General features: G+C 38.6%; 1 long non-coding RNA gene and 1 pseudogene across 1 annotated transcript; one reads left to right on the forward strand and one right to left on the reverse strand.

The window, feature by feature from the left end:
* The first annotated feature begins 5,144 nt into the window (after positions 1–5,144).
* Positions 5,145–6,011, forward strand: LOC148024508 (expansin-A10 pseudogene; annotated as a pseudogene).
* A 13,621-nt stretch (positions 6,012–19,632) lies between these two features.
* LOC148024509 (uncharacterized) lies at positions 19,633–21,116 on the reverse strand. The gene is made up of 4 exons (XR_015693246.1): positions 21,008–21,116; positions 20,321–20,695; positions 19,871–20,219; positions 19,633–19,778 (listed from the first exon to the last, which is right to left on the reverse strand). It is a non-coding gene; the product is annotated as an uncharacterized LOC148024509 (long non-coding RNA).
* Positions 21,117–23,137: the final 2,021 nt, after the last annotated feature.

A 23,137-nucleotide genomic window follows, 5' to 3' on the forward strand; every position in this document is an offset into this window, starting at 1 on the left:
CTGCAACATTTGTTGTGGTTATCTACGGTCATACTGATGAAATATCCCTTAAAGCTAAAATGGACCCTAATCAGTGTTTCCCCACCTTTGCAATTATGATGTGTACTGTACCAAATATACTCACTATCATGATGAGTTTCAAAAATTTTTTAGGTTTTTCCACGTGACTTTGACTTCTTTTGAGCAAATAACATCTAGGGATTTCTATTGATCTTTCAACTAGCCTATAATAATCCTTGCCTTGCTACTGTCTATCAACCATTTGTAGTTAAAATATACTATTTTAATCAAATTAATCATTAAAGTAATCTTTTTATTTTTCTTTTTCAATGCTTTCTTTGTTCTTGGAGAAGGACTTTCTTCCACTATCTTTGACTTTACAGTATCTCTTTTAGCATTTTTACTCTTCAAGTCACTATGTATTTTTTTTGGAGTCAATGAGATTTTAGGGTTTCAAAACTAGTCTTCAATATCTTCATCGTCCTCTACATCATCTATACAACATCACACCATTCATGGATATCTAATTTATCCCCATATTTTCTCTAGGAGTTATTGATAAGCAATTCTCATTCCTAAAATCAAGTAAGATTCCCTCTCTTTGAAGCCTCGTTCTACTAGCTTCGGACCATCTACTTCATCAAGGACTTCCAAGAGGAGTAGAGAATAGCTATTGCTATTGTTTGTTTTTCTCATGAATTCATTACTTGAGTTACTTGCTTTTTCCTTCTTTATGGACATTGTTGAATTAGTCCTTAGGCAATTATTGATCAATCAACTTTTCCTATGATTTCTTTAGTCTCAAGTTTGGGTAGACTCTAATGAAATTCCAAATTTTCATGCACTGAAAACAAGCATCGAGTAGATTGTATATGATAGGTCTAGCATGACTATGGTTTTACGTTCCATTGTCATGTGTCTACAAGAAATAAGAAAGAGCCCTAGTCACATAGAAGCGAGGTAAGTTTTCCTTACTTGATTTCAAGAATTTTAGATTGCTTTGATTTTTGTAAAACCTAGGTTTTGTTTTGGGAGTTGAGTTATGATGTTGCATTTTTCATAGCACGCTAAGTAATCCATGGGTGAGGATGGATTGAGTTTTTACAAGTTGATCGAGGACCACAATTGCAAATATAAAAAATGAAAATCACATATGTCTTCTCCTACACTTTAGCACATTCACCAAAAAGGGCTCATGTGCACCCTCACTTGCCCTCTTTTCTCTTCACTTCACTAGAGGTTCGTCGCCCATTTTCCCTTCATAATTCCATGCCAAACGGGAGGGGTCTTGAAAATTAGCAGCTTTAACTATGCATTGCATGGCATGAGGTCCACTATAACTATATGTAGTACCATTAGTGCATATCACAAAACATATAGAGCACCTTCAAGTATTCATTCTTTGTTGTTTACATGCACATTTTGGGATATTATTAACAAGTTAGGGACCATGGGAAAAGAGGAAAAGGTGGCAAGGAGATCTTGAGGGTCATGTAGGTCGCCATCAATTTGTCAGATGGGTATTTCCCTTCGCCCACATAAATTGACATGTTACTTTTGAGCGGTTATGAGATTTGTATGTGGGGAGAGAGGTCAAGAACGTTCAATTTTCCTCTAAGGAACAAGGAAAAATTATACAAATTCTAAAGAAGAAAATAAATTTTAATATTGCATAACACACACATGTAAATAGGATAGGCATAACATTTTCTCTAGGCGTACTACATTTTCCATCTAACTACTTCAGCACAAACTTTTGGAAGTCCCAAGAAGTTGAAGAAGCTTATTACTAGCAGAGAAAATGTAGATCACTTGCATGCCTTACAAGCATGATTGAAAGATACATAAGAATGCATGCTTGTATGGCATTGTTGCAGGCATTCAAGCTTGCAAATTCATGGGAACTTGTCCTTTTGAAGCAAGAAGAGTTCTATATGCATCCTATGTGCTTCTCCATTCGAAAAATATCCTTGTTTTGGGATGAATGAAGAAATGCTATGTCTCCATAAGCACACCTTCTGGCCTTCAAAAGCAAGGTTCAAAAATGCTATGGTGTTTGTTTCTTAGAACGACAAGAAGAAGCATGGTCATGAATGAAGAAGAGAATTCTACTCTAACTCAAAGGCTAACTCAAGCAACAAAGGCCTCAATTATAGTTGAGACAAGTCAAGTGGGTGGTGATTCCAAGAAGAGCCCCAAAGCAATAAAGAAAGGGGGGGCTAAAATCAACAAAAGGAGGGGAGATAGCAGAATGAAAGGAAGGGGAAAATAAAATTTCATCATTGAAAGAGGGCTAGGAAATGTGAATATTGATTTTTTTCCATCTAAGAGGGTAGTGCAAAAATCAAGGGCTAAAGAGAGAAGAAAAAATTTGAGGTCACAAAAACTATGGTTTCTTGGGTATTCAAAGCATGCACTCTTGATATGGTTCTTTTGATAATGGTGTTAGAAGAAATATAAGAACAACTTGTGTTGAATTTCTCCATGATTGTGAATGAGAAATAAACATGGGTTGCACAATTCAAAGAAATGTTCACTTTGCAAAGTATTATCTCATGAATATTGCAAGGTATTGCAACAATAGGGAGCTTAAGAGTATTGTGTTGATTTACATGGGAACTTAAGAATTGAAAGTGTACACACTCTTCAAATTTCAACTTTTTTCATTATTTTCTTGAAATAGACGAATTCTCAAGGTTGAAGGGAATTTGTTTGAAAGGCAGTTTTGCAAGGTGTTGATATTGGTTATGTGGTGTTCTTTTGGTGGCTATGCAAGGGCAATTTCATCTCTAAAAGCTTTGATATCTATACTGACCACTTTTTTTGGCACAAAAAAAACTATACTAATGTTTCCTGATTGTTGTACTATTCTTGAAGGATTGAAGTTTTGCTAATCTATCAACTTTGTGAGTATTGTGAAGTTCCTTGAGCTTTTAATTCCCCTTAGTGCTATGCTCATTTGAAGAAGTCTAAGATTTCTTATGACATGATGATAGTCTCACTTGGATTATTGTAAGCACTAAATTGTGGGATTCTATCTTGAGTGTCCTTTGGAAATCTTCATTGAGCTACAAGAGGCATTTGTCATTTCAAGTATCTTGATTCTCAAGAGATCTCATCAAACTTTTTTGATAACATTTTGGTTGTTTGGTCAAAGTCTTTCTAGATGCCGAAACTCTTCATCTTCTTACATTAGGTTGTGGTAGGGTCTTCCTCTTCCATAGCTCATACAACATAAATTTTGGTGTCCTTGTAGAGGAGCATTACAAAAGACATTGACCTAACATTTGGGAAAGTAAAAAACAAATAATGTGGCCTTTCCTTTCCCATTAATCTCATGGAAGTTGGGGAGAGCATCCACAAAGGTTTATCAAGAAATTAAAATTGGGATGCATCACACAAAAAATCCTAGAGCCTCCCATGAAACTCCAAATTCTTAAGTATCAACTACTAGGTGAAAGTCGAAAAACCGCTTAGCCTACAAAAGATATTTGAGCTAACAAGAATCTTTGGCACATCTAGAATACGAGACCACAAAAGAATCATTTTAATTGGATATAGGGGGGCTGAAACATCACAAGATTTGTGGAGGAAGATAGAACATTGTCGATGAGTGAAAGGGAAGACCATTGACACATTTGCACTAGAGAATGAAAGGTTGTGGGATTGATGGAAAACTTCACTTGGGGAAGGTGAGAGAGCGCCAACTATATTCCACTTCAATTACTCTGTTGTAGGTAAATTATATGGGGAAGTAAGGACAAAGTTGGAGAGCTAGGCGCCTTTGATGAGACAATGAGGATAATGGTAAAAAAGGAGAGGAAAATAAGACACGTATACTGTTACACATACTAATAGAAATTATCGTCGCATATACTAGTGTAAAAATATCATCGCGTATATTTGTGTCTATATTGGCAATTGTACCATTGCATATATTAATGCTGCACCAAAAAATACCTAAGCCTTTGAAAACTAACACCAAAATAGTCCGGATTTGTTGTAGTGTGGGAATTTCATAGAACGTCTCATAATTCTCACTCACACACACACACACACACTCTCTCTCTCTCTCTCTCTCTCTCTCTCTCTCTCTCTCTCTCTCTCTCTCTCTCTCTCTCTCTCTCTCTCTCTCTCTCTCTCTCTCTCTCTCATATCACTTAACCTTCTAGTTAAAGTTGAGTGGCTACTTTTCCTATGCCATGTGGAGGAAGGAGGCTGCCCAAATAATAGATTAAAGAAAGGAAGCCAAAAACTTAGCACAAGTGGGAAGGCACATCTATTAAACTTGCTTTCAGGGCTTTGTATATTGAATTAGTTATGTGGATCTAATAAGCTTTCTACAGCTAGGATTAGGAACTAATGTGAAAACAAGTAAAGTTGCACTAAGTACTTGGCGGGTTACTTGGTTATATTTTTGTTTACTAAATGCAAGGACTCTTTGGTATTGTACATCTGAATGAACATCTCGTCTCAGTAGGACGAAAATGTTAATTAATTCACGTATACCACATCTCCCGAAGATTATATTGTCGATAATATAAATGTACTCCAGTATCAAGCAATAAGAATTACGCGGAGACGTCCGCCGGAGTCCGCCTAGCAAAACAAGACAGACAAATATCGTTTGCGCTTTTATTACAAGCATGATATCTTGCCATTTGGGCAGTGTGAAAAGAACCTACGGCAATCCTCGAAAGAGAGGTCCGAGAGTTCTGTTGAAAATCTGCCGTGCGCAAACAAAGCAGCGAGGGTTCTGATTGTGGATGACACAAAAGAAAATAAACAAGCGATTCCCTCGAGTTTCGGCAGCTCTCAAGCACCTGTAGATTATAAATGACGACAGACCAGCAAGTGAGTCAGATGTTACAGGCATTCGTATCAAGTCAATCCATCAAACGCTGATGCAGCTACTCTAGTATTGATTGGCAAACAAAATACGATGTAACTAATTCGTTTGCACAATACCATGAGATCCATACCGCTTTCTCGTACAATGTCATTGGATCGATACAGCTTTCTCGTTTTGAGTAAGTAGACCAGTACAACTCGTTCTAATTCTAATCCGTTCTACTGGCATATATATATACAGGGCACAACCTGTTGGCTTAAATCTGCTAAGATGGATCGACATCATCGGAACTATGCTGATATTCATTGGTCTTGTCAGCCGTCCGTCATGTTCGTCAGGAACGAGAGCCCGTAAATGGATCAGCGGCGCGCATGCGACGTTCTACGGCGGAAGCGATGGGTCGGGAACGATGGGTAAGTAGAATATGAGCTGAAAGTACATTGTGACCTAGTAATTTGATGGATGCTCATCATTAATTCAGAAGCCCGTCGCCTCTAATTCCGTTTACTTATTATGATTATTCTGATGTATATATGCCGCAGGCGGCGCGTGCGGCTATGGCGACCTGTATAGCCAAGGGTATGGGACGAGCACAACAGCATTAAGCACTGCTCTCTTCGACGGCGGCCTGGCGTGCGGGGCGTGCTTCGAGATCCGATGCGATACTGTGAAAAACACGCGGTGGTGCCTGGCCGGCAACCCGTCGATGGTGGTGACTGCCACCAACTTCTGCCCACCCAACGACAACGGAGGCTGCTGCAACGCACCCTTGCAGCACTTCGACATGTCGATGCCGGCGTTCCGGCAGATCGCCGACTCCACCGGCGGGATCGTGCCGGTGCAATACCGGCGCGTGAGCTGCCAGAAGAGCGGCGGGGTGCGCTTCACCATCAACGGCAATCCCCACTTCAATCTAATCCTCGTCAGCAACGTCGGCGGCGCCGGCGCCATAACCTCCGTGTTCGTTAGGGGCTCCCACACGGACTGGATTGCCATGGCCTCCAACTGGGGCCAAAACTGGCAGGTCGGGACTAATCTGGTCGGACAGGCGCTCTCCTTCGCTGTCACCACCGACGACGGCAACTCGCTGATCTCGTATGACGTCGCTGCCCCGGACTGGCAGTTCGGGCAGACCTTCGAAGGCCAGCAGTTTAGCTAGCTGCTCATGACTCAGTGCGCATCAGTACGACCAACATACAAAACCTTCACGTACATGATTCGCAAATCTTCCTCCATACATGATACAGGGCTAGAAACAACTTATGGCTAGTTACACACCAAACGACGGATTGCTTAAAGCGGGGGCATGCAATTTTATAGACTGGGCACGAAGATGGGCACACAAACTTTACACATCAAAAAGACATATTTTATGAAAAAAAGTTAAAAAATATGTTTTTTAAATTTTTTATTGTTCGTTTTCATTTCGAACACTAGCAAAAGTGAAAAATAGAAGGTTAGTCCAAGACAACTTAGACATCAAGAGACATGTACATTTTTCTAATTGTCCTCGATGATATCATAGCTAAATTCTCGTGTAAAGTTTACTATCTCTAGTAGAATTTATAGATGACGTTGGATATATATGTATATTGTGTCCGTGTGTTTTGGTGGGGGAGGCTGTGTGTGTGTGTGTGTGTGTGTGTGTGTGTGTGTGTGTGTGTGTGTGTGTGTGTGGTGGTGGTGGTGGCAAACAAGAGAATATGCCCTCAACAATGAGTTAGTTTTTGAACTCTTTGGGAAATACTATGAATGGTTTGTTGAGGAATTCAAATTAGTATGTTGAATCTTCACTCAAAATGTTGGTACTCAACCTCTCACAATGTCTGATCATAATTTTTTCTTTATATAAGCTAAGATCATAAATATATTACTATAATACTAATTTCTTTCCTTCTTCTTTTGAAAATTGAACTACATTAGGACTCACCTTTAGACCAAGGTTCTCTAACATGTAGAAACAATTTACATTTAGAAGTACACTACAATAGAATGGAAGCAGTCATGCATAGAAGTAAGGAACTCAAAAAAATCATTGCTTAATTTATGCATATATCTTACTAACAAAGGGCTAAGGTTTTTACTCTTGTTTATGCTAAGGTCTATCAATCTTTTCAATCAATTTTTGCAGATATTTAAAGCTTGATAGTGTTCAATTGTGATTTAACACACAATTGGGTCTCTACCAAGATAAAACATTTAAATGAAGAAGTAGCCCAATCAAATCTCTTGTTGTTGTTGCCATAAGAAATTTGTTTACATATCCAAATTTCTATCAATAGAATGTTTTCAATTTGATAATGAGCTTGTTTGTCTGTAGCATATCTCATGTACCTACATGTTGCATTACTACTTAGTTTACTACTTCGTGCCTACAATATCCTCTCAAAAATCAAGATATCCAAATCAATTAACATTGGAAATATGCTATTAGCCAACAACATGTGACCTCAAATACTCAAAGATTGTTGGGAAGAGCAACTATACAATAGAATTTGAATGGATGCCATGAGAGGAAGCACCCATATTGAGAGAGAGAGAGAGAGATTTTTCTTTAAATAGGTTTGATACACATAGTATGGGCTCTTTGGGAGATCTCCAAGTTTCAATCCCCAATCACATGCTTGACTCATAAACGTATAGATGCACCCCTTTTCTCTGAAAAAACATTGATCTAGAATATGGCTTGAGGCAGAAGCTATGGAGGTTGGAAGAGAAAGAGTGAGTTCATCTAGACACTGACATTACTGAATGTTACACAAGTGAATTAGGTTCCAAGTTGGAAGCTTGGACTCATAAACACAATCTTGTGTATAGATTGACAATGACACAAAGACTTTATTGAAGGACAAAAGTACTATAACATTGCATTAGAAAAGAGAGCAAGTACAATGCTTTATAGGAAACTAGATGGTAGCACATCTCCTACTATGCTTATGGGATTCTAGTCATGAGTCCTCATTGCTCCTTCCAAAGAGACTGAAGTAGGTGAGATTGCAAACATCTCAACACCCCTCCTCAATCACAACTAGAAGTACAAAGCATATAGAGGCTTTAGTGAAAGCAATACGTGCAAAGCATGGGTACACAATAAACATGGCAAAACACCAGAGGCTATTGCAAAAAATGTTAAGTGTGGGTACCATCAACATGATGGACATCCAAAGGCTATAACAGGGACCTCACAAAGTGTACAGAGGCTGTAATACAAGGCTACATGAGGAATTTACAAGTTTATGTCCGAAGCATTAGGGCTAGGCAATACAAGGCTAAAAAAGTCTATCCGAATAGAAGGACTAATGAGGTTTGTCCTTCTCCTAGTGGTCTTCTTCTTCTTCTTTCTCTAACAACAACTAGATAGGCCTTTTTGGACCTCTTTCTGGCATGGAAGAACTTCTCGGTGTGTTCGGTCCTTTTATGAAAATCACAAAAAACTGGTCCTTCTTGCCTTTGTACATGTTGCCAACATATAATGCTTGTTCATTTCTAGAGGTGCTTGGTTCTTCCTTGGTTTTTAGCTTCTTTTCCTCCTCTAACAGTGATGCCTGGATATCAACAAGCTTAGGGGCATATTGATTAGAGTTATTGATAAATTATAATATTCAGGAGGTAAACTTTTGAATAGAACACCAATGCAAACATCTTCTTCCATTTTAATGTTGATTCCTGCAAGCTAGGTTAGAAGTCCCTCCATGTAATTTAGATGTGTGGCAAGTGATGTGCTGGACTTCATTTCAAGCCTAAAAAATTCAATCAAGAGACCATATTGTGATGACCTTGACTATGCACCAAGCAAAGTGTCAAGTCTCTTCCGTGTATCCTATGAAGTATTATATTTATCCACATAGTGGATATAGCTATCGTCTAGCTCCAGTTTGATAATGCCTGAGCCTTATCATCATTCTTTTGCCAAGTGACTGCAAGGTCCACATCACGAGGCTTTTTCTCTTTCCCACTGGTGATGGCCCAAAGACCCTTCTTCATTAGGACGAGCTTTATGCGGGTCTGCCACGTGTGAAACTTGACCCCTTTGAAGTGAACTGTCAGAGAGTCCATGCCCATGCTGGAGTTGGAGGATCAGCAGCAAATGAGGTTCAAAATTCTCATATTTCAGGCAGAAGACTTGATCTTGAGTGTACTTAATAAGCACAAGTACCAAAAGACACTATATGAATAGTATCAAGAGATACTAATGCTTGTGGCTAGAAGATTGAGACTTTCAGAATCTCCCCTCCTTGATTTGATGATAAACAAAGTGCTAAACAACTTTAGATTCAGTGGAATAGAGTGGTAGGCATATGATTTGAGTGGCAAGAGAGAGAAAATGAAGAATTTCAATAGCTTGATGTTGAAGATGGCTATGGCTGGAATTAGAGTTTTTGTAGTAGCTTGATTTTCGAGTTGCAGCAGACGATAGGCGTAGCTATTTGGAGTGATACTCGGTGTGGAATTAGCTTATACTTAGGGCTTCAAATCCCCCATATGTGTAGGAAGTATGTCGGGATGTAGCAGTGATATGAGCTGTACGAACAGGGATATGGCGCAATTATGACATCAACGACAAATTCCTGTAATGTTAACCTATAGAGAGGTTAATGTCGAGATATAACGTGATGAATCATTGTGCATTGACTTGTAAAATAGATCTCTAGAAGAAATCATGGAAAGATACGTCCTGTAATGAAAGATTTGAAAGCTCCAACTGTTGCACGTCAAGTTTGGCTATGGCTGCCAAACAAGACAAGTGAAGATTGGGTTGAGAAATGAGGTCATGGGCTGAGAGTGAGCTGGACTGAGGTTGAGAGCAACCAAGAGGGCTAGAGAGGTAGTGCCATGCCCGACTGGGCTCTGATACCATGAAAAAACATGGATCTAGAATATGGCTTGAGGCAAAAGCTATGGAGGTTGGAGGAGAAAGAGTGAGTTCATGTAGATACTAACATTACTGACTATTACACAAGTGAATTAGGTTCCAAGATGGAAGCTTGGAATCATAAAAACAATCTTGTGTATAGATTGAGAATAACATATAGACTTTATTAAAGGACAAAAGTACTATGACATTGCATTATAAAAGAGAGCAAGTACAATGCTTTATAGGAAACTGGATGGTAGCACTTCTCCTACTGTGCTTATGGGATTCTAGTCATGAGCCCTCACTGCTCCTTCCAAAGAGACTGAACTAGGTATGATTGCAAACATCTCAACATTCTCTCCACCTCTTCCCCTTTTCTCTCCACCTCTTGGTCTATTATTAGAGTCATGTTCACTGTCAACGTCCTCTTCTAGAAATTACATTACAATTTTGTGTCATTTTCTTAATAATGAACCATGCTTTTTTACAAAATTTTTGTTAATCCATAATTATGGTAATAAATCCTAATCTCTATCCTTTTTCATTCTCGACACCCATCCCCTCAAGAGTAGGTTGTTTCAATCAATTACATTGTATCAAGAAAAAACCCCCTTTCTCTGATGGACTTACATTAGTGGAAGACCTTCGAAAAAAAACAATTAGTTGTGATCAGAGCTACATACTCTCCTCTCCATCATCATTCTTCTCCCATCTCTAACACACACTTTTCAACCATAAATAAGGATAAGGCTTTTGCCTTATTTCTCAACCTTATTTCTCAACACTACCCCTCAAGCTCAGAAGGAGCTTGCAAAGGTAATTTTCCAAGTGCACTCCTGAAATACTCAAACTTATCTTTACGTAATGCTTTGGTAAAGATATCAGCAACTTGGTCATTTTTTTTGACATGGACCAAGTCAATCTCACCATCATGCTTACATGCTGCCAATGCAATGCCTCTATACTCTGCTTCAGTGCTTGATAGAGCAATTGTAGGTTTCTTCTTATTGCTTCAACTTACCATGGCTGAACCAAATGAGAATGCATAGCCACTAGTAGATCTTCTATCCATAGAGCTCTGGACTACTCAATCAGGACAGAGCTCATAGCTGAATCGGCAAGAGCTCATAGCTGAATCAGCAAGAGGAAATATTGGGAGGATCCTTACACAAAGAAAAGCTCTTATACCAACTCATGAACTTACATCAGTGGAAGACCTTCGAAAAAAAACAATTAGTTGTGATTGGAGCTACATACTCTCATCTCCATCATCATGCTTCTCCCATCTCTAACACACACTTTTCAACCATAAATAAGGATAAGGCTTTTGCATTATTTTTCAACATTTTCATCCCAACCTAAGGCTAAAGGATTAAGACCACTATTTAGAGTTCAACTAAGGGTATAGAAATAGATCCCCTCCCCCTATCCGTGATAAAATGCAAGGTATTTTGAAAGGGTATTTTGAACTCTACTTGATTAAATTGTTCGTTGATGTGCTTCTTTTAGCTTCTTGGGATTTGGACTCTTGCTCTCTTTACTTTTGGTCTTCATGGTATTCACTCTTTCCATTGGCACTTGGCTCATTGAATGACCATGATGATGGAGACTCGATTTATGAGTGTCAAAGGACTTGTGTGAGAGGGTGTTATCAAAGCAAGATTCTAAGTATGGTAGATGAACTAGCTGTAGTGGCTAATGTGACAACCTTATGGTAGATTTCTATAAAGAAAACATGTATGCTTTTACTATTCATTGCTAGTTGTGAAGGTAATTTGGGCACTCATGGGTTTAGCCACATGTACAATGCCTAATTTATCTATATTTTATTTATGAATAAAACGCATAGAATTTCTATTAAACCTATGAGTAGATACATTACATGATATCCTTGTCTATTCAAAAAAGGTCTTAAAAATGGATTTTCAAAATCCCTTTTGTTGGACTCATGTGATATACTCATATATTTATGAGTAAACCCCTTGAGTCTATGTGCTACCACCTCATCAACAAGGGCATCATATTGTTCCTAGAGGCTGCCATGATTGGAAGGAGACAATGATGTTGGAAAATGTGCTTGTCTCGAAGGTAGATGTAATGAAAACTAGTCTGATGGATAGCGCTATTGATATGGCTACACTTTTGTGTTTTGGGTAGATTTTTGAAAAATCATGGAATTATCCATGCACGATGGTGACCTATATAAGATTGAAATGGTACTAAATGAGAGTCAACACATTGACGAGAGTGGTCATCTTGCTACTAAGGGTAGCTCATAAATATGGGAGGAGTGTGTAGTTGCTTATCATTGAAATTTTTCAATTTAAGATATTAATTTTGTTTGTGAATGCCTTCCTACTTGCAAGGTAGGTGGTCTTGATGTTGTGGCTTGTCAGTAAAATAAAGCCACACATTGACTCCCTACTAGGAGAGCTTTGGATTTTGGAAGTTGTTTCTCTTTATCATGGAGTTGGAAGACCAAGGTTGTGTTTGTGGAGGTGCGGAGCTCTGGAGCTATGGGTTAGAGTTGGAGATATTCCAAGGGATACTCTTTTACAATCTACTTGCCTATGTATCATATTGTTGTCGAGAGCTAGGTATGTTGATGCTCTTGATTAATGAACCTTGGGTGGATAAATATATATTCCTTGAGAATGACTATAAGTGTGAAGGATTGATTATTTCTTATGTGGAGATTGTGTTTCTATCTACCATCATTCTTGATTATGTCTTTCCAATTGAGGTATTGTCATAGAGTGTAAGAAGTTAAGTTTGTCAATAAATATTTGTAACTAGGCATTACCTTATAGGTTGCATTCTACAAAAATTTGACCATAAAAGAGTAATGATTTACCATGCTAAGAGCTAAAATATGTATTAAACTTATTCATATATATGTTGAAATCTAGACAGTGGCCTTATTCAATGCTTTTTTGGTCCTGACATTGGAGTGAGGTTTCAATGGGGGATGTGTCTCCATTATCTTTTCTTTTTAGCCTTAAAACCCTTGGCTTTGCCACATTCATGCAATTGTGGCTTGATTTCACATTGCCACTCATTTTTCATCATATTGCAAACAAAGAAGCTACATTGTAAACCTTCATATTTCAAAAGGGCTTAAAGCAAATGCTTTAGCTACATATCATTTGCTTCTTTGGCCTATTATTCTTGAACCTTCATCCACTTAGACTTGTGTATGCAATGTCTAGTACCTTATTTCCATGATCATCCTAGCTCTTTTTTTGGGGTACATGTATCAAAGTCCTTGTTTCATCCATTTTGATTAATACCAATAGTCTTACAAAATAGCCTAGATATACTCTTATCTCTTAGCTCAAATCACCCTCAGATCTCATATACCAATACATTACGCCCTTATGATATCATGTCCAACTTGGTGATGATAAAACTTTTTCAATACTCAAGATATAAAAACTCTAAGTCTTGCATCAACCATAGTACTTTCTCAACTTGAAAACCCAAGATAAGTAGTCATGGCTCCATGAAAAACCTTGCTAGCTAGGGGTAAGAATCCTAAAAAATTCTCCCAAGATAACATGAGAAAAACAATTGCTAAAATTATCAAGGTCTTATCGAATACAAAAAATCCCCATCATCTCTCATCGTAACTAATTTATGAAAAAGTCTTGTACATATACTCCCATTTAGGGTTTTGAAAAATATCTTCATAGTATCATAAATGAGAGTGAATTTGTGTCAACTAAATTTTCTTGGGGGGAGGGGGCCCATAGAGAGAGAGAGAGAGAGAGAGTGTGTATATATGAAGATTTTCATGTACGTCATTATCTATAATATATGAAGGTAATAAAGGATAAGTTTGTTGAGCTCTTCAAGATCTCAATTGATGAGAATCTTATAGATCTGCTCACTAGAAATCTCTTAGTTGAATGCTTTGCCTTTCTTAGAAAGATGATGGGCATATAATAAGTTAACATGTATTCCTTAACATATTGTACTTCATATATATTTGTACTTTGTTACTTTTTTATTATTCTCTCCTCCTTAGAGGCACATTTTCCTTTAAGTTGAGGTTGAAAATGTTGAAGGTTGTTGGGAGTAAAGGTATATGTGTCCATGCTGCCTTGTATTTACTTTGCACATTGTAATCGCCAACCTGTACATTTAGATGTACCGCATGCCCATTGCTGCAACCTTAATCTTTAGTCTTTCGTTGACTATTGAATAAATTGTGACTGTTGAAGTTTCCATGTATGATGTGTCTCTCTCTTACCCTCTTGCTCCATTTATCATAGCTCTTGCTTCCATTTAGGTGCTTCCACTCAAGCTCTATCTTTTATTATGTTACATATCTTAAATTTGTAATATGTTGGGTAGGAGAAGCGAAGAAGAAAAGAAAAGGATTCGAGAAGTGCAACCATCAAAGCTATGTTGCCATATCTCTCCTTTGTGTAGTTTTCCATTTAAAAAGAATATAATGCCTAAGAGAAGATTGGGAAAGGGGAAAAGAGGCAAGGGAGGGAGAGTAAAAGTGAGAGTGGACAGAGATGGCAAGTGAGAGAAGAGGGGAGAAGAAGTACTATGGGAGGGAAAAAGGTAGTATGAGGGGCCGGGAGAAGACATGATACAATTGGGAGATTTGGGATATTTTTCCCAAAGAAAGTGTAATGAAACAATAATAGGCAATAGGGCAAGTTGTGCCTCCTCCCCTTATTCCAACTATGTTGATGTAGATGGTTGGGTGGGGGCTGTCTAGTCTCCCTACACTCCCATCTGATATAACAAAAGTGGGGACAACCCTACACCCCCCCCCCCCCCCCTTTGTGATGTACTTACCCTCAACCCACTCACTTATCCTCCATCACTCACTCCATATAGCATAGAAAGAATAATGAAATGTGAGAACAAGGTATACCCTTTTAAACTTCCTTAAAACACACAAAGGTACACCATAGAGAGGCCTCATGACTACATCCTTGTGATCTCAAACATAGGAAGGTTCACCCACCATTGCTTATAGTAAATCACACATAGAGTGCACCATAAGCTGTAGCTCAGTCACCACTACTTTTTACATATTTGCATTTGGCTCCAACACCAAGGAATAGCTAGAAAGTCCCAAAGTGGAGAAGGGGGAGAGGGGAGCTCGTACTCAAACTCCGTTTGAAAGAGCTTCGAGTCCCTTTTAAGTTATAATGGGCACTTGGTTGCTTATTATAATGCTTTGCTAGCCTATTACAAGCTAGGATAATAAAGAGATATAATGCTTCAAATTCCTATTATAATCTATGTAGTGGCTCAAGATACATGGGAAGTATTGATAGGATTCTCCTTGAGCCAAGTGGCAAAGCCATCTATGCTCACATATCTCTACTTTCAAAATCCAAACACTTTCCTTCAGAGGGTGCCCTTTGCACTTAGCAAGGTACACTACAAGGATATGAGGGTATAGCGAAGCCCATTAGCGATGAGAAATAGCGGCATCACTATTTGTGTCGTTATTAGCGTCGCATTTATAGCGGCGTCGCTATTAGCGTCACAAATAGCGACGGTACCTAGAGGAAAAAAACGCGGGCCGAAACCCGAGCGTGTCATTTTTCACACATTCACGAAAGAGAGAGTGAGAGGGAGAGTGAGCATCTTGCTGAGAGGGAGAGAAAGAGAGAAAGAATAAGAAAGAAGACTTCTCACCGCCATCACCGCCACCGCCGCCATTCAAGAAGAAGAGGAGGTGTACGGAGGGAGAAGAGGAGCCGCTAAACCCTTCTTCGAGCCTTTACGGTGTATGCATTGTCCATTCTTGCTTTGCTTTTGCGTTTTCTCTCTCTTTTGCTTGTTTTTGTTATAATTTGTGTGTATTGAGAGAGGGAGAGGAAATGAGAGAGAAAGAGAGGGAGAGGGAGAGGGAGGAAATTGGAGAGAAAGGGAGAGGGAGAGGGAGGGAGAGAGAAACAGAGGGAGAGGGAGAGAGGAAGCGAGAGAAAATGAGAGAGTGAGAGGAAGTTTTCTCTCTGTCTTTTACTTGTTTTTGGAATAATTCATGTGTACTATTGAGAGAGGGAGAGGAAATGAGATATAATTCGTGTGTATTGAGAGAGAAAGAGAGAAAGAGGGACAGGGAGAGAGAGGAAATGAAAGAGGGAGAGGGAGAGGGAGAGGGAGGGAGAGGAAATGAGAGAGGGAGAGGGAGGGAGAGAGAGAGAAAGAGAGAGGGAGGGAGGGGGAGGGAGAGAAAATGTGACAGGGAGAGGGAGTTTTCTCTCTCTTTTACTTGTTTTTGGTATAATTCATGCGTATTGAGAGAGGGAGAGGAAATGAGAGAGAAAGAGAGGGAGAGGGAGGGAGAGAAAATGAGGTATAATTCGTGTATATTGAGAGAGGGAGAGGAAATGAGAGAGAAAGAGAGGGAGAGGGAAAGGGAGGGAGAGGAAATGAGAGAAGGAGAGGGAGAGGGAGAGGGAGGGAGAGAGAGAGAGAAAGAGAGGGAGAGGGAGAGGGAGAGGGAGAGGGAGAGGGAGATGGAGATGGAGTTTTCTCTCTCTTTTACTTGTTTTTGGTATAATTCGTGTGTATTGAGAGGAAGAGGAAATGAGAGAGAAATAGAGGGAGATGCAGAGAGAGAGGGAGGGAGAGGAAATGAGAGAGGGAGGAAACGGGAGAGGGAGGGAGAGGAAATGAGAGAGGGACAAGGAGAGGAAGAGGGAGGTAGAGGGAGAGGGAGAGGGAGAGAAAGAGGGGAAGGGAGAGGGAGGCAGAGGAAATGAGAGGGAGAGGGAGAGGGAGAGGGAGAAGGAGACATTAAAAATAATAGGGAAATGAGTGAGGGAGAGGAAAAGAGAGAGGGAGAGGGAGAGGGAGAGGGAGGGAGACATTAAACGTAATAGGGAAATGAGATAGGGAGAGAGGAAAAGAGAGAAAAAACATTAAACATAAAAGGGAAAGAGAGAAAGAGAGGGAGAGGGTCAGGGAGGGAGAAGAAATGAGAGAGGGAGAGGAAGATAGCAAAAGGAAATGAAAGAGGGAGAGAGAAAAGAAATGAGAGAATGAGAGGAGAGAGAAAAAGAGAGAAAATATGTTAAACATAATAGGGGAAGAGAGAAAGAGAGGGTAACATTAGGGGAGTTTTGAGGTCTCGAAAATGCCTTTTAGGATGTGGAGAGAGAGTGCTCTAGACCAATAGGAGCAAAGCCTTCGTAACAAAAATTCTATTTTAAAAAAATTAAAAAAACATTTTACAAAGACATATAAGTATAATAATATTACGAATTTGTATTTTTATTATCTACTTTTAGTCTCTTATATTCGTGATTATGACATCTTTTGCATTAATGGCATAGAGTCTCAGCTACTTTTCTTTAATGATATATCTAGATTAATGATAATGACTGATGTAAACTAAATTCAAATTAGTGAAAAGTATGGCACTCAGTTTTTTTCCTCATTTCTTTTATTCCTCTATTGTTTTTCCCTCCGTTGTGGTAGCCTAGTCCTCTCTCTCTCTCTCTCTCTCTCTCTCTCTCTCTCTCTCTCTCTCTCTCTCTCTCTCTCCTACCTACCATGGATACAGAAATTCGACCTTCAACAAGGCGTCCAAGCTCCCAAATCACATCCATATCGGTGTTTAACTCATTCCAAACTGATGGAAGATGCATTCCTACTATCATTAGCAAAGGTAATTGGATCACCATGCAACAAGCAAAACATGGAAAAAGGCAAAGATATGAGAGCTCGTTTATCTCTACTTGGAAGGGCAAAATCCGAGATTTTAAGCTTGGAGCAAATAAGAATAGCATCAAAGAGGTACTAGTGCAACATGTGTTCATGCATAGAGAGCTGTGTTTGGAACCTGGATCTTCAAAGCTTCCAATGCATAGACCAAATTGTAAGAATTTGATTCTTAAAGTTTTTCCTTTCTTAAACATGGTTTAGGTTTTTCCATTATAATATTTGTTTGTCTTGTAGATATCTATCCCTCTAATCTTGAGGAATGGCAACCAGTGGAGTCTATTGTTGATGTTATTGATGTTATACATGGTTCAATTGAAGAAAAAATGTATAGAGACAGAAAGAAGACAGAGCTTGTAGAGAATGAAATATTCTTTTATGACCATTCTTATGTTATTTCTATGCGGCGTTGCCAATGGGGATCAATAAACCTCCTTCCTTTGCCAGAATTTTCAAGCTTTGAGTGGCCTTTGCCAAGTCCAGCTTACTAGTGATGGCTATAGATGTAAGATATTTTCTGAGATCCAGAAAGCATTAAAATCTAATATCTCAAGTATTCTAAGCAAAGTTACTTTATTTATACCTATTAATATATTTATTGATTTCTTCTCTAATATGGAGATAAGAAGACAAAAACCATACTTCCAGTGAAGAGACTAACATATGATTATGTCATACAATTTGTTGATGAAGGATGGGATACAAGGACAAAAGGAAAAATTATATGTAAGATAGATCAAGACTCTATAGCTTGTAAATATATAATTGCTACTCAAAATTTTATCCTTAGCTTTTACTATAGTCGATGGCATTTTGTTGGTAGTAGTCTAGTTGCTTTAGACCAGAATCTTGATGATTTCAGCAGATCCTATAGTGGATCTTGATATTTGGTTCAACAAGGATATTGTTACAATCTTAAATATTAGAAAATCATATACGCTACATTAAGTAAGAATGGATTTACAAAATGAAGACATTGAACTACCATTCTCCTTTGTATTCCAACTTGACAAGAAACGAGTAAGTTTTCACATCATATTATATCTACTTAGATGTATATCAAGACCTCACTTCCTAACTAACAAACATTTGTAATTTATTTTTTGCAGATATCGAAAAGGAGAGAAAAGAATATACACTGCAAGGACATTCAAGAAAATATATCTTTACTGTTAATATAAAATATATGTACAAATTTTATAGCAGATGTCTATCTTCCATCTCTATGAGATATACAAGGGCTGAAGGGCAAATTTCTATATATGAAGGCTTACAAGGTGATATGGCAAAGCTATTTCTTTTATTGAGAACTATCCTTTCTAGGAGTCCTTTTGCCTTTCTTTGATGCCTTGGGTGTAGAAGGTGTGGGTAAAGGTGTTGAAGCTGTGGCTTCACCTTCCATGGTTATAGGCACTGCATCTCCTTCATCATGTAAATCCCCACCAATGTCTAATGTTGATTGTATACAATTGACCATTATATACTTCAAGAGCTTTGCTCTCACATACCAAACATGCTCAGATGTATAGAAATCCTTCAAAACTATCACATATTTATAGGAAAAAGAGTTTTAGTTCATTATTGTTCTTACAATAGACTATATTTTTATCATCAATGGACTATTTGCAATGAATATCTATCTTAAATTTTAGCATATTGTATATTATCTTTCCATGTTTATCATCATTAAGATAAACAAAGTTAACCATTCTTCTAGCATTTGCAATCACCCTCCAGCCACAAGAATGGCTATCATCCTGATGAGGACACTGCAACCACCAATACAAAGTAAAACTATGAAATTTACGGATGATAGTTCATAGAATAAACTTATGTTTCAATTATTTTAATCAATAACTTACCACAACTTGTCTATATTGCATTGTTACAAGCAAATCAGATGGCATAGGGAGCCTTTTCTCTAGCTCTTCAATTAATCTTTTTGCACCTCTATATATAAAATATATTAAATTTTAGAGTACTTACAAAAAAAAAAGTTTAAAATATCAAGGAGCCCTTGGATAATATAACTTACAATTTAGCATTTCCATGGCTTCCTTTCATAGAGTTGATTAAAAAACATTGCTTATCCACACAGTCTATTGCAATCAAGCTCCAATGAGAACTAAAAGCAATCATATCTCAACAAATTAGTAGGATAAAATCTCAAAAACTATAATAGAATATTGAATCACTTACTTTTCATTATATAGAATTATAAGAAGCTCCAAAGTATCGAAGTCAATCAGATTGAACCACTGCTCAACAAAACTTGTATCAAGCTCATTCCTCATAAAGTATGAGATAGATGGATCAAGAACCTCAATTTTTTATTGCATATTCAAAGGAAACTCATGCATTACACACCTAGAAAAGGCATAGAAATAGTGAGTATAAACAAGAAAAATCTTATTGTTAAAAAAATATCAAAAAGTAGAAGTAATTATGGGTGGATATACCTTAGGCTAGCAAGAATAATACTATCATTTATTTCTCTTCTTTTATCCTTTTAAGAATCTGAACACAAGCAGCATTAAAGGAGAGAATCTCAGCTCTTTTGCCTAAGTCACCAGGTAAGAAACAAAACACATTGAATCCTTGTCTGGATTAGCTGCTTTAAGAAGGGTGGCCAGCTCATTTTCAAAGGGCTTTAGTTGCTCTGCTTTCCTTTCTTCAGCCCTTTGCCTCCTATACTCTCTCCATTTATTTGCATGTTCCTCTTTAGCTTTCTCGTCTTTTTCATATTGCCTTGTATCCCTCTCATGGGTGACATCCTCAACCTTGGGACCAGAATCATCTTTCTTTCTCCTAGTTGGGGGCACATTAAAGATATTAAATGTCATCTCATCAGTGAGAGGAACTGGCTCAAGGACCTTTGAAAATCTATATCTTAGCCTCCTAAGAATTACCATGTCCTTGTCCATGAGTGTGAGCCTATGAGCATCAGCAGCACAAATATAGGAATCTTGAAAAAACTCAACTAAAAAATCCTCTGTGGCTTCATGTATACAATTAAGGTCTATTATTGTCCATCTGAAACTATCCAAACTATATTTGTCACAAATCTCCCTCACAAGCCTTTGAAAAGGCAGCTTTGGAATTGCATTATTTAGAGCCTTTATTGCCTTCCTAATCTCCCTTAGGCACCTGCCATTTTGAGAAAACTTTCTCTTTGGCTTTGACTTTCTAGAGCGCTTCTGAGGCTTTGAAGATTGATGAATCTTTGATGCTAAACCCCTAGGATCAATCTTCTCCTTCCTTGCTATTGATTTAGTCCTAGCCATCTGCCAAAAAAAGACATATTATTTCTTGTCTAATGAAACGCGAGTTTGAGAAGAGAGACCTCCTTGTAGCACGTTATTTTCGTGTTTCACCAGACAACACATAAATAGCAAAACAATCAACAAAACTAAGGAAAACAAAACATTAACCTAAGAAATACCATAACAATTACCTACAATCTCTACACCATTAAAGCCACAGAAGCAATGTTATAAAACATCAAGGGAAAGATAAATCTTTATACTACCACCAGGTGATATAATAGAAATGAACTTTTCAAATGTGAGTCAAAGGAAAAGTGCAGAAAACCATACCTTCTCTCGCGCTTTGCTGGAAAAAGTCCATTTAAAATCAATTTTGTGAATAAGCCCAGTGAAACGCTATCGAAGGGTTTTCGAAAACAAAGTCGCGTCCACAGAGGACCTTGACGAATTTCAAGATAGAAGATCAATCAAGTGAATAAGCAAGATGAGAAATTAATGCCAAGACTGTTTTATTTCTACCAATAACAAATACAAGGTACAAGAAGAAGAAACCCAAGCGGCCTCTGTCACATACAATAGCTAATCTTGAGCTTTTCCAGTTGCTTTTCTTGTAACGGAGTGTGATGCACAAATCAATCAGAATGCTTCTAGAGATTTTCTCTTATCCAATTCTACAATTGGTGACGATTGCTTTAGCCTGACACAAGGCCATTTTCAGCAGAGTGTGCCTAGCCCTGTTCTCTAAGCTGTTGAATTAGCTTCAACGATAAAGATCTCCATGTGCCTTCATAACCATTCACACAAGCTCAGCTTGCACCAGCTTCTCATGATCTTGGGGCTGTATGTACTGGATAGTCTGTCGATGTTGACAGTAGATATTTACACGTACTATGGCCTTGTTGAATTCTGGATTTGTGCTCTTCACTAAGTCATAGTCCATATGCTCCTTATACTCCAAAGCATCAAAGCCTTTGAAGATAAACTGTAAGAGTGTCGTCAAATTCTCTAGGCTAGGGACAGTGACAAAAATGTTGGAGTACCCTAAAGTAATAGCACCAGTAATGGCCACTCCAAGTGCAGCTGATTTGCCCCGTCCACGAGCAGCTGTCAATGCTACAGTACTTCACAAGGTCTTCTCAGATATCGCATCGAGAAAGGTGACGACTGCAAAGCACAATCACAGGCATGGTATAGAGCCGTCCTCGCTGCTTTCCTCCCCTCTATTGTTGTGAACACGATGTCTAGAATTGTCCCAATCCACATCACGACTCCCTCCCTAAAATCCAAGACTCATTCCTCCAACTCGATCACACAACATCTCCTGATTGATCGCTCCCATCAATAGGAACCAAAGCAACTCGCTCTATCCAATCTTGAATAGCATTCGTGATATGAGGAATAACCTGAACAATCTTTCCCCTTCCAAAAAGCTCTGCCTTTCCCAAAGTCTCCTGCTTGCTTTCAATATAGCCAAACACTTCTCTGCAATCTTTTATGGTACACACTTCTGTGAGGTCCTCCAAGAGCTGAAAAACCATGCCTCCCTCTACATGACCTTGCTCGCATAGGAATAATACAATGTCAAGAAGTTTTGTTATGTGCCCGTGATCATTTGCTTTATCGATTGAATTGCCATACTGCATGATAGACTCTCCAACTGCTACAGCTACACCTACTCCTGCAGAAGAGTGCGAAGCCCATTCTCCAAGAGCTGGTTTTTGTCCTGGACGAGAATCGTTTGCTTCTGATCATTCTGACAAAGGAAAGAAATGAGCAAGAAACATCAAGATGCGACTACAAAACACCACATCATTGTCCTTTAACAAGCGACGAAGCAACTGATTGCAAGTTCGCAACATCACTAACTTTCCCCCCCAATTCTTCCTTTCACGTGCATCCTAATACTTGTCTGTATAGATCCAAGTTGGCTTTTCATCACTAAATAATGGTGTCTTTCTCTGTGACACACCAGGAACCCCTTTTCTGAAACCACATGCAGGTCCATTCTTATCCAAGTTCTTTCTGCTTTTTCCGAGCTTCACGTTGCTTTTCTTCCAGGCGGAGTTTTTTTTTTGTGAGGCTTTTTCCCAAGTCTCCATCCTCCAAAGCCCGTAGATCTGGTCGTAACCATGAATCTGTCAATGGTAACACCTCTCTCAATTTGGTCGTAATCGTGAATCTGTTGATAGTAACGCCTCTCTCAGTTTGGGCGTCAACTCCTTAAGGTCAATGGTGAAACAAGAAAAACAATATTGATGTTCATAATCCTTGGGAGGTTCTAGGAAGTTCCACAAGCATTTGGCATTTCCATACACCTCTTTGCGACTCCAAGATGGTTCTGGAATTATTGATATTTCTTTCATGTAATTACCATAGATGGAACACTGTGGAATCCCTTGTTTGTCAAAAACCCTCCCAGTAAGACATCCCTGTTCTCTACTACTAGCTTTATGAAATCGA

This window comes from Lygodium microphyllum, chromosome 15 (assembly GCF_053477565.2).
Source record: "Lygodium microphyllum isolate KBCC chromosome 15, Lygodium_microphyllum_v1.1.10, whole genome shotgun sequence".
Taxonomy (NCBI): Eukaryota; Viridiplantae; Streptophyta; class Polypodiopsida; order Schizaeales; family Lygodiaceae; genus Lygodium; species Lygodium microphyllum.